This window comes from Mustela lutreola, chromosome 16 (genome assembly GCF_030435805.1).
Source record: "Mustela lutreola isolate mMusLut2 chromosome 16, mMusLut2.pri, whole genome shotgun sequence".
NCBI classification, from domain to species: domain Eukaryota; kingdom Metazoa; phylum Chordata; class Mammalia; order Carnivora; family Mustelidae; genus Mustela; species Mustela lutreola.
Window position 1 is genome coordinate 44,309,250 of NC_081305.1, and position 9,087 is coordinate 44,318,336.

Consider the following 9,087-nt stretch of genomic DNA (forward strand, 5'->3'; position numbering starts at 1 on the left):
TCTTTCAGACACCTTCAGGCCACTGATGTTTGTACTATATTAACACAATGATAGTGCCACCTCTAGAGGTGAAGATTTTCCCCCTTTGTGAAATGAGCTCAATTAGATTACTCCTATAGTGATGACTGTACTATTTTAATATTTATTATAATAGGCATTGCTATTAAAACAATAACTGGTGTTCTGCTTCCATCTGTGAAACAGGACAATGAAGGCAGTACTTTAATACAATCATTTGAATTATATTAAGGTTATGACTATGATCGGGGGGCCTGGCTGGCTCAGTTAGTAGAGCGTGCAACGCCTGATCTCAGGATCATGAGTTCCAGGTCCATGTTGGGAGGAGAATTACTTAAGAAGATATGACTATAATTAATACCAATTCTGAGAACCCATGCTATGTTCCATTACATCCTGGAAAATGGCATGTTTATAATGCATTGCTGACTGTTTATTTCTATGTAACAAGCTACCCAAAACATCATCTTAAAAAACAAACAAACAAACAACAACAACAAAAACAGGACAGTCAGCTTTAAATTAAAGCAGCTAGTTGAGGCCTGGGAAGCTTACCTCCAACAACAACAAAAACAGGACAGTCAGCTTTAAATTAGAGCAGCTAGTTGAGGCCTGGGAAGCTTACCTCCTCTTCCTGAAAGTCCACATGTCAGGCCTTCAACAGAATGACTACAATCCATAGTGACTGTCTCCTTCTAGCACTGCTGATTACCAACATCATCAGCTAATCTTAACCATCAAAGACTCCTCCTCTACCTGCCCTACACACAAACTAAGAGTCATTTTAACTTATTTTACCTCACGTAGATGGTTCTTGGATAATAAATTCTATTAGCACCTTTCTGTCACTGTAACAAATCAAAACATGTTCCCAACACTTCCAAATCCTCCCTAGAAGGGACATAATCTATGAGGAATCACTTAGTCAGTGATAAACTGGAGTTTATCTAATCAGAAGAATTTTTTATTGAGGTATAATTACCACACATTATATTGTAAGGGCTTGCCGCTCCCAGAGGAACTTGCTTGTGAACCCCGATGTAGGGGTGGGGCAGGCCAGGTGGAGATGTCCAATCGGTGCAGCATGTGTATATCCACTAGGGTGGATTGAGATCCGATTGGCCACCTGTATAGGGGTGGGACTCAACCAACCACATAAAGGTTGCTGCGAGGCTAGCTGGGGGAGAGAGAGCTGCGTGGGAGCAGGAGAGCTGCGCTGGAGCAGAGGAGTCAACGGGAGCGAAGAATCGGTGGAGTGGAGGAGCTATAACAGCTCTTGTAAGAGCAATAACCGCTGCAAGCGGTCCCATCACTGGCGGTCCCTGCGCCTGCAGCCTCCAGCCGCCTGCAGCTTCCAGCCACCTTTGGCCCCACCTCCAGCAGCCCAGAGCTGCCATCTACAGCCTCCAGCACCACCGGCGGTCCCTGCGCCTGCAGCTTCCAGCCGCCTGCGCCCCGCCTCCCGCGGTCCTGCCTCCGGGGCACCCAGCCGCTGCCTGCAGCTTCCAGCAGCCCCGAGCAGCCCAGACACCAGCGGTCCAGCTGTCAGTGGTCCCTCGATGCCTGCGGCCCTGAGACTCCAGTGGTCCAGCGGCCCAGCAGTCAGCGGTCCTGATGCCTGCAGCCCCTGGATGCCAGCGGTCCCGAGACGCCAGTGGCCCAGAGATGCCAATGGCCCCTAGCCACCAGCAGCCTTGCCGCAAAATGCCTTGCCACCCCGAGCCACGAGCGGCCTTGTCCGCAGCGGTGGCTTCCTCTGGGTGGCAACCTTGTCAGAGTAGCATCGTGGGGAGCAGAGTCTGTGTCATCTGGGTTATCGTCCTTGTCATCGTCGCTGTCATCATTGCCTCTTTGTCGTCGGGAGCAGCCTCGTCCGGGAAGCGGTCTTGTCCAGAATGGCCTCTGGAAGCGGTCTTGTCCAGAATGGCCTCTTCTTGGGAGCGGCCTTGTCTGGGGAGCAACCTCATGGAGCAGCGGCTTCATCTTGGGAGTGAACTCTTCTTGGGAGTGGCTCCGATCATGGAGTGGCCTCATCTGCAGAGCAGCCTCATCTAGAGCAGACTCATCTGGAGCGGCCTTCTTGGGAGTGACCTTGTCGGGATCATTGTCCTCGCCTTTTCATAAGAGATAGCCCTCACCGGTCAGTTTGATTCTTGATGCTTGGCGTGAAATAAAGTTTTGTTTGACCTTCGCTTTGTATCAGTCTCGTTCCTTTGATCATGGACCCTAACAATATTAGTTTCAGGTATACAACATATTGATTCGACAATTCTACACATCACTCTGTGCTTACAAGTGCAGTCACCATCTGTCACCACACATTGTTACAATATTACTGACTATTCCCTAAGCTGCACTTCTTATCTGTGTGCCTTATTCATTTTACATTCTATTTCACCCCCCCAACCCCCTTCTGGCAGCCACCAGTCTGTTCTCTGTGTTTAAAAATCTGGTTGGTTGGTTGGTTGTTTTTTTTTAGATTCTACATGTAAGTGAAATCACATGGAATCTGTCTTTCTCTGACTTATTTCCCTTAATATTATACCCTCTAGATCCATTCATGTTGCAAATGACAAGATCTTTTTCTTTTGTATGGCTGAGTAATATTCCATTGTATACATATCCATACCACCTCTTCTTCAGCCATTCATCCATCAGTGAATACTTGGGCTGCTTCTATATCTTGGCTACTGTAAAGCATGCTGCAATAAACATAGGGGTACATACATCTTTTTGAATTAGTGTTTTCATATTCTTTGCCTAAATACCCAGTAATGGAATTACTGGGTAACGTGGTATTGGTATTTTTAATTTTTTTAGGAAATTCTGTATTGTTTTCCACAGTGGTTGCACCAATTTACATTCCCACCAATAAGGGTTCCCTTTTCTTGACATCCTCCCCAACACTTGTTATTTCTTGTCTTCTTGATACAAACATTCTGACTAGTATGAGGTGACACCTCATTGTAGTTTTCAGTCACATTCCCCTGATGATTACTGCTGTTGAACATCTTTTCATGTGTCTATTAGCCATCTATTTGTCTTCTTTGGAAAAAAATGTCTATTCAGGTCCTCTGCCTATTTTTTAATCAGATTGGTTTTTGGTGAACTATATAACTTCATTATATATTCTAGATATTAACCCTTTATCAGATATATCACTTGCAAATATCTTCTCCCAATCACTGGGTTGCCTTTTTGTTTTGTTGATGGTTCTTTTGCTGTGCAAAGCTTTTTATTTTGGTGTAGTCTTAATAGTAGTTTATTTTGCTTTCATTTCCCTTGCCTGAGGACATATTCCTAAATATGTTGCTAACATTGATGTCTAAGAGATTACCACCTATGTTTTATTTAGGGAGTTTTATGGTTTCAGGTCTCAATCAGAAGAATTTCTAGAGATGTGCTGTTAGAGAAATATAGCAACTGGTCTCTCTGTGTAAGGTTATCTTCCGGCAAGTAATTTAGAATTTGCCCTCTGAAATCATTACCTCCTTTCATATACAGTTCTAGTTATTTAATTTCTACTCCTTGTTGATAGGGGAGCAGTTAGATTTTGTCTTCTCTGTCCTTCAAACCATCACATTGTTTGCCCTTCCAATCAGGGCTTCCCTGCTGAGGAACTGGACTGGACTTCTAGAATACCTATACCATATACTATTTTTTTTTTTTTTACTCATAAGCAGAGCTTTCTAAGTCAGACAATCTCTTCAGAGCTAAGGAATGAGCCATGAGAAACTATGAGGGACCGGGAGGAACAAAAGGATATCTCTCAGTGGATGAAATCACAATCACAGGAGTAAGAACTTAATACCCCAGTACATCAGTGAGGAGTCAACACCTTTCAAACATCTGAAATCCCCCCTCAAAGTCCTAAGGCCTATGCTGGAAAGATCTGAGTTATAGGGGATCCTAACTTATAACCACCTATGCTTTGTGTGCTTTTCTTTGCTTATATTTTCTCACATTCGCAAAAAGGGGGAATACACTTTTCCCCCAATGATTACCCTTTCACCTGTATTTGTCCTTAGTTTTCAGTAGTTTGACTATGATAAACCTAGGCATTTTTTTTTCCACTTGGGTTTCTTGGGGATTCTTGAATCTATAAAATTTGTGTTCTCACCTCTTAATAATTTTCATACAGATCTCTAAAAATTCACCTATTATTACTTCAAAAATTTTTTACATTATCCTACAGGTAACTGAGGAAGTATTCTCTTTTAAAAAATATCTCTTTTCTCTGTTCTTCAGTTTAGACAATTTATATTGATCCATAAGTTCACTGACTTTCTTTTGTCTTTTCCTGGCAAAGCCTATCTGCTGGCAAGCCCATTCAATGATATATTTTCAAATATGCTATTTTTTGCTCTAGAGATTTATTAGGTTCTTTTTAATACATTCTCTTTCTACCATATCTATTCATTCATTATAAGCATATTTTACATCCTTGAGCATAAATACAATGGGTGTTTTAAAAAGCCTTTCAACACTCTGTAATTTAGCATGAATCTGCTAATTCTACCAACTGGGCCTTTTGGGGTTGGTCTCCAACAATTTCCTTTTCCTTTAAGTATGGGCAACATCTTATTTTATGATGTTGTTCAGACTTAAATTTTATGTCACAATTTTGCATTATATCCTTGACATTGTAAATGACGTTTTAAAGACTCTGGATTTTGCTATAATCATCTGAAGGATGATTATATTTGCTTGTACAATTTTGTGGGACTTGAACTCAAACTCTCTCCTTAGCATAAGAATCTGAATTCTCTTTTAGTATTAGCTGAGCTATAAAAAAAGTCAGCCCCACACATACATAGTTCAGGAGTCATTCAGAGATTTGGACAGTTTCTACAAAGAATTTGGCCCTGCTCTTTCTCCTTTGAAGAGTTCTTTCCCTTTTCCTCCCCCCTATTTTCCTGCTATTGCAGTCCTGCTAAAGGACAGCCCGTAGTTCTTGAAACTGGTTATAACTCCTGATTTTTAGCTGACTTATATGGCACTGCCTAGGACCTGCCCTCAGGTGAAAAGTTGATTATTTAATTGTAGAAGGCTATCAGTCAGTCTTGTCTAATAATTATTATTTCATGCATTCCCAACAGTGTGACAATACTCCTAACGGGGCAAAAATTGGTTCTTGGAGGATTAGAAAAAAATCTTAAGATGGCTTCTCATTTGTGGCCCTTCAAAGCAGCATAGTACATACAAAGATACGTATCTGTTATATTTCCTAGGGATAGGGCTAATGATCAGGGGCAAAATATCTTAAAAGGCTTCTGGGGGAAATAATGAAAAAAGATGGAGGAAAAAAGAATTGATAAGTTATATATTCTTTAGGATTTTCTATGAACACAATCGTATCTGTAAATAATGACACTTCTTTCAAATCACTGCACCTTTTTTTCTTGCCCTACTGAATTAGTAAGAATCTCAATTAAAATAACAAATTTTGATAACAAGTATCTTTGTCTCGGACTCCTGGGTGGCTCAATGGGTTAAAGCCTCTGCCTTCAGCTCAGGTCATGATCTCAGGGTCCTGGGATGGAGGCCCCACATCAGGCTCTCTGCTCATCGGGTAGCCTGCTTCCCCCTCCTCTCTCTCTGCCTGCTTCTCTGCCTACTTGTGACCTCTGTGTGTCAAATTTTTTTTTTAAAAGATTCTATTAAGAAAAATATCTTTGTCTCATTCTTAGATACCAACGGAAAGGTTTCACCATTAAGAAGGCTGTTTTCTCTAGGAACTTTATACATACCTTTATGTGACTGAGGGAAGTTCCCATTTTGTCTTTGCTGAAAGATAAATTCTACGAAATGTCTTTTCTTCATCTATTCATGTGAGAATATATGATGATTCTACTTCATTATAGTAATGTAAATTACACTGATTTTCAAATGTTAAACCTACTTGCATTCTGACAATATTTCAAATTAAGTCATATTTTCCTTTTCATATACTGCAAGATTTAATTTATTATTATATTGTTTTGTATATTTGTTCTCATCAGAGAGAGACCTATAAATTTCCTTTCTCCTGCATGTCCTTATAAAGTTTCAGTATCCATATTTGCTTCACTTCATAAAATAAATTGGAGTGTGTTCCAACATTTATCAATTCTCTTGAGACTGTATGAGTGGGGTTTTCTCCTTAAATCATTGGTAGAATGAAGTCACATGAGATTGAACTATCGTAAAGGCTTATAGTAATGGATTCAATTTCATTACTAGGTGTATGACGCTTCACATTGCCTGTTCTCCCCCAGCAAAGCTGATTTACTGTGTATTACTAGGAATTTGTCTGTTTCATATAAGTTTTCAAATGTATTGGTATAAACTCTGTATGAAATCCTTTCATTATCTTTTTAATGTCTTCAGGATTCAGAGCGACCCAATTTTCATTCCTAACTTGTGTTCTCTCTCACTCTCTCTCTGTTCATCTGACGGAAATGCAAAAGTAAGTGTGGCATATTTATACAAGGAAAAATAAATGTAGCATTTTCACACAAAAATGAGTAATAAATGACGTGGGAAGCAAAGGCAAAAGAAAAAGTTAAATTTCTTACTGCCTACAGTCCATTGACAAGACCTTGAAACAGGTTGAGTGATCTTCCTCTAAGAGCTCAGCTGCCTCGATGTTGACACTTTGCTAAGGGCAAAAGGCAATCTTAGTCCAACGCCCCAGAATCCTGTAAGTCTTATTTAACATATAAAAATTCCCTTGGTAACTTCTTTTACCTCTTACCCTCCCCCCAAGATATATGCTGGAAATCATCATCATAGCATATGGCCCACTGATATACATCTTAAGAGTCTTATGACTAAGATTTTATTAGTTAATAATAAATGACTTTTTCCTAACAATAGCCAGCCTCCTCAAGATTCTGGAAACCTTGGGGCACCTGGGTGGCTCAGTGGGTTAAGCCTCTGCCTTCGGCTCAGGTCATCATCTCAGGGTCCTGGGATCAAGCCCTACATCAGGCTCTCTGCTTCCCTCTCTCTCTGTCTGCCTCTCTGCCTAGTTGTGATCTGTGTGTCATATAAATAAATAAAATCTTCAAAAAAAATTCTGGAAACCTTGCTTCCAAAATTCCTTAGAGACTTATGCTATCCTTAACTCCCTCCCAACTTAAAGCATATAATCATTCACTCCTCATAACCCCAGTGCAGCTTTTTCTGCCCATGGGTCCCCATGCTTTAATAAAACCATCTTTTTACACCGAAGATATCTCAAGAATTCTTTCTTGGCCATCAGCTCCAAACTCCAACATTTCCTACATCAATAAATAACCCAGAACTACATAAAACAACATGCATTCAGTGAATCACACAAACAATGTTGGTCAAGAGAATTCAGACGCAAGAGAATATACTGTGTAATTCCACTGATATAAAATTTAAACATTGCCAAACCAATCTTTGTTGTTAAGAGATTTGGGCAGTGATCATTCTTGGTGAATGAGAAAGAAAACAGAAGAGAACATGAAGACATACTTTGAGATGCTGGTAATGTCCTGCTCCTTGACTTGGATAGCAGTTAAATAAATGGATGTGTTCAGTTTCTGAAAATCCATCCAGCAGTACTTAGGCTATATGTGCTTTTAGGTATGTATGTTATATATCAAAGAAGTTACTATTAAAAAATCAGGAGGCCTTGTGCTTTTTTGCTCCAAAATGGAAAGAGCTTGTAAGTGATCACTACTGTCCTCACAGCAAGGAAAAGGGTAAGCTAACTGAAAATAATTCTTATTTCCCCCAGAGAATTGAGGTCACAGGGTAAACAAATGGTCTGAGAATGGAGAGATAGGCAAAGAAAATCACAGAGAACCTGAAGGAAAAGTTACTATAGTCAGGGACTGGTAGGAACTGATGAACTGCTAGAAACTGAGTGCGGACCAGCTTGACAGTTAAAAACTCCTATATGGCCCCACTTTCTTGAGTTTGACCTCTAAGGTCAAACTTTCTCAGAATGAAGATCAGAAGAAATTCCCCTCAAGCTTTTAGGGGATTTTATTTATTTATGTGACACAGAGGGAAAATAACCGTTCTGAAATATTTTAGTCTGTTATCCACCTGTCCTCAAGGGAAACTAATTTACCAGATACTAACCAATGTTGAGGAAGGGAAATTCCCATCCCCCTCCAGCCCTCCTGTGTCACCTAACTAGGGTGGTGAGGGAGGGAAGGACCTGAGAAGAACTTGTGCAGGTCACAGCTCAGGGTCGAAGGCAAACAGAGACTAAGACCTAAAATTCTTCACCACTCCTACATCTCTTCTACATCAACAGGATTCTTGTATAAAAACAGGGTTAGAGCTGAAAAAAAGAAAAAAATCCACAATCTTAATAGATCAGAAAATTATGTAGCAAAATTCAAAACCCTTTCATCATAAAAATAGTAAACAAAATCCTTGTTAGTTATTTTGTGGATATCGACAGACTGATACTAAAGCCTGTATGGGGAGGCAAAAGACGAGAAGACCTAACACTACTGAACTACTAAGTCGGGGGTCTGACAATCATCCATGCAAATCTTTATAACACTTCCCTCTTTGGTTATGCTTGCGAACGCTATTCCTCAACCATTATTACGAAACCTATACAGTATTATCACCAGATCACTTTCACATTTAATTATTCAGTCAACGTCGAATATATCCTAGTGTAAAGTATTAAGTTAATCTTACTTCACTCCCACTTACCATTACTAAATGTAGCTAACACAGTGTATTGAGAAAACCAGCCCATTCCCGGCAGTACCAAAAGTTACTCTCCCGTATGTTATCACCAGGCTGCAGATAGCTACCTTAGGAAACACAGCACCAGAACCCTCGCCATGGCCCTGGGGCCGCACCAGTGACCCTACCTTGCGTCTGGCACCCACAGGCCTGAGGCTTTGGACAGCCGCCAGTTCCGGACGGCCCTTCCCTGCCTTCTAGCCTGATCCCGACCACCAGGACGCGGGCACCGCGCCCTCTTCTGTTTCCCCTCCACCGTTACCACCCCTCGCGTGGCGGACTCCTCAGAGCGACAACTCCCGGGTGACCGCGGAAGGATGTCGGCCAACTAGCGCTCTAGAA

The 9,087-nt window shown here is 41.0% G+C and overlaps 1 protein-coding gene and 1 long non-coding RNA gene across 2 annotated transcripts in view; one reads left to right on the forward strand and one right to left on the reverse strand.

Moving 5' to 3' along the window:
- LOC131818932 (zinc finger protein 585A-like) overlaps positions 1 to 9,087 on the forward strand; it is a 68,201-nt gene that overhangs the window by 26,772 nt on the left and 32,342 nt on the right.
- LOC131818933 (uncharacterized) lies at positions 961 to 9,083 on the reverse strand. Its single transcript, XR_009348978.1, has 2 exons — positions 8,874 to 9,083; positions 961 to 2,720 (listed from the first exon to the last, which is right to left on the reverse strand). It is a non-coding gene; the product is annotated as an uncharacterized LOC131818933 (long non-coding RNA).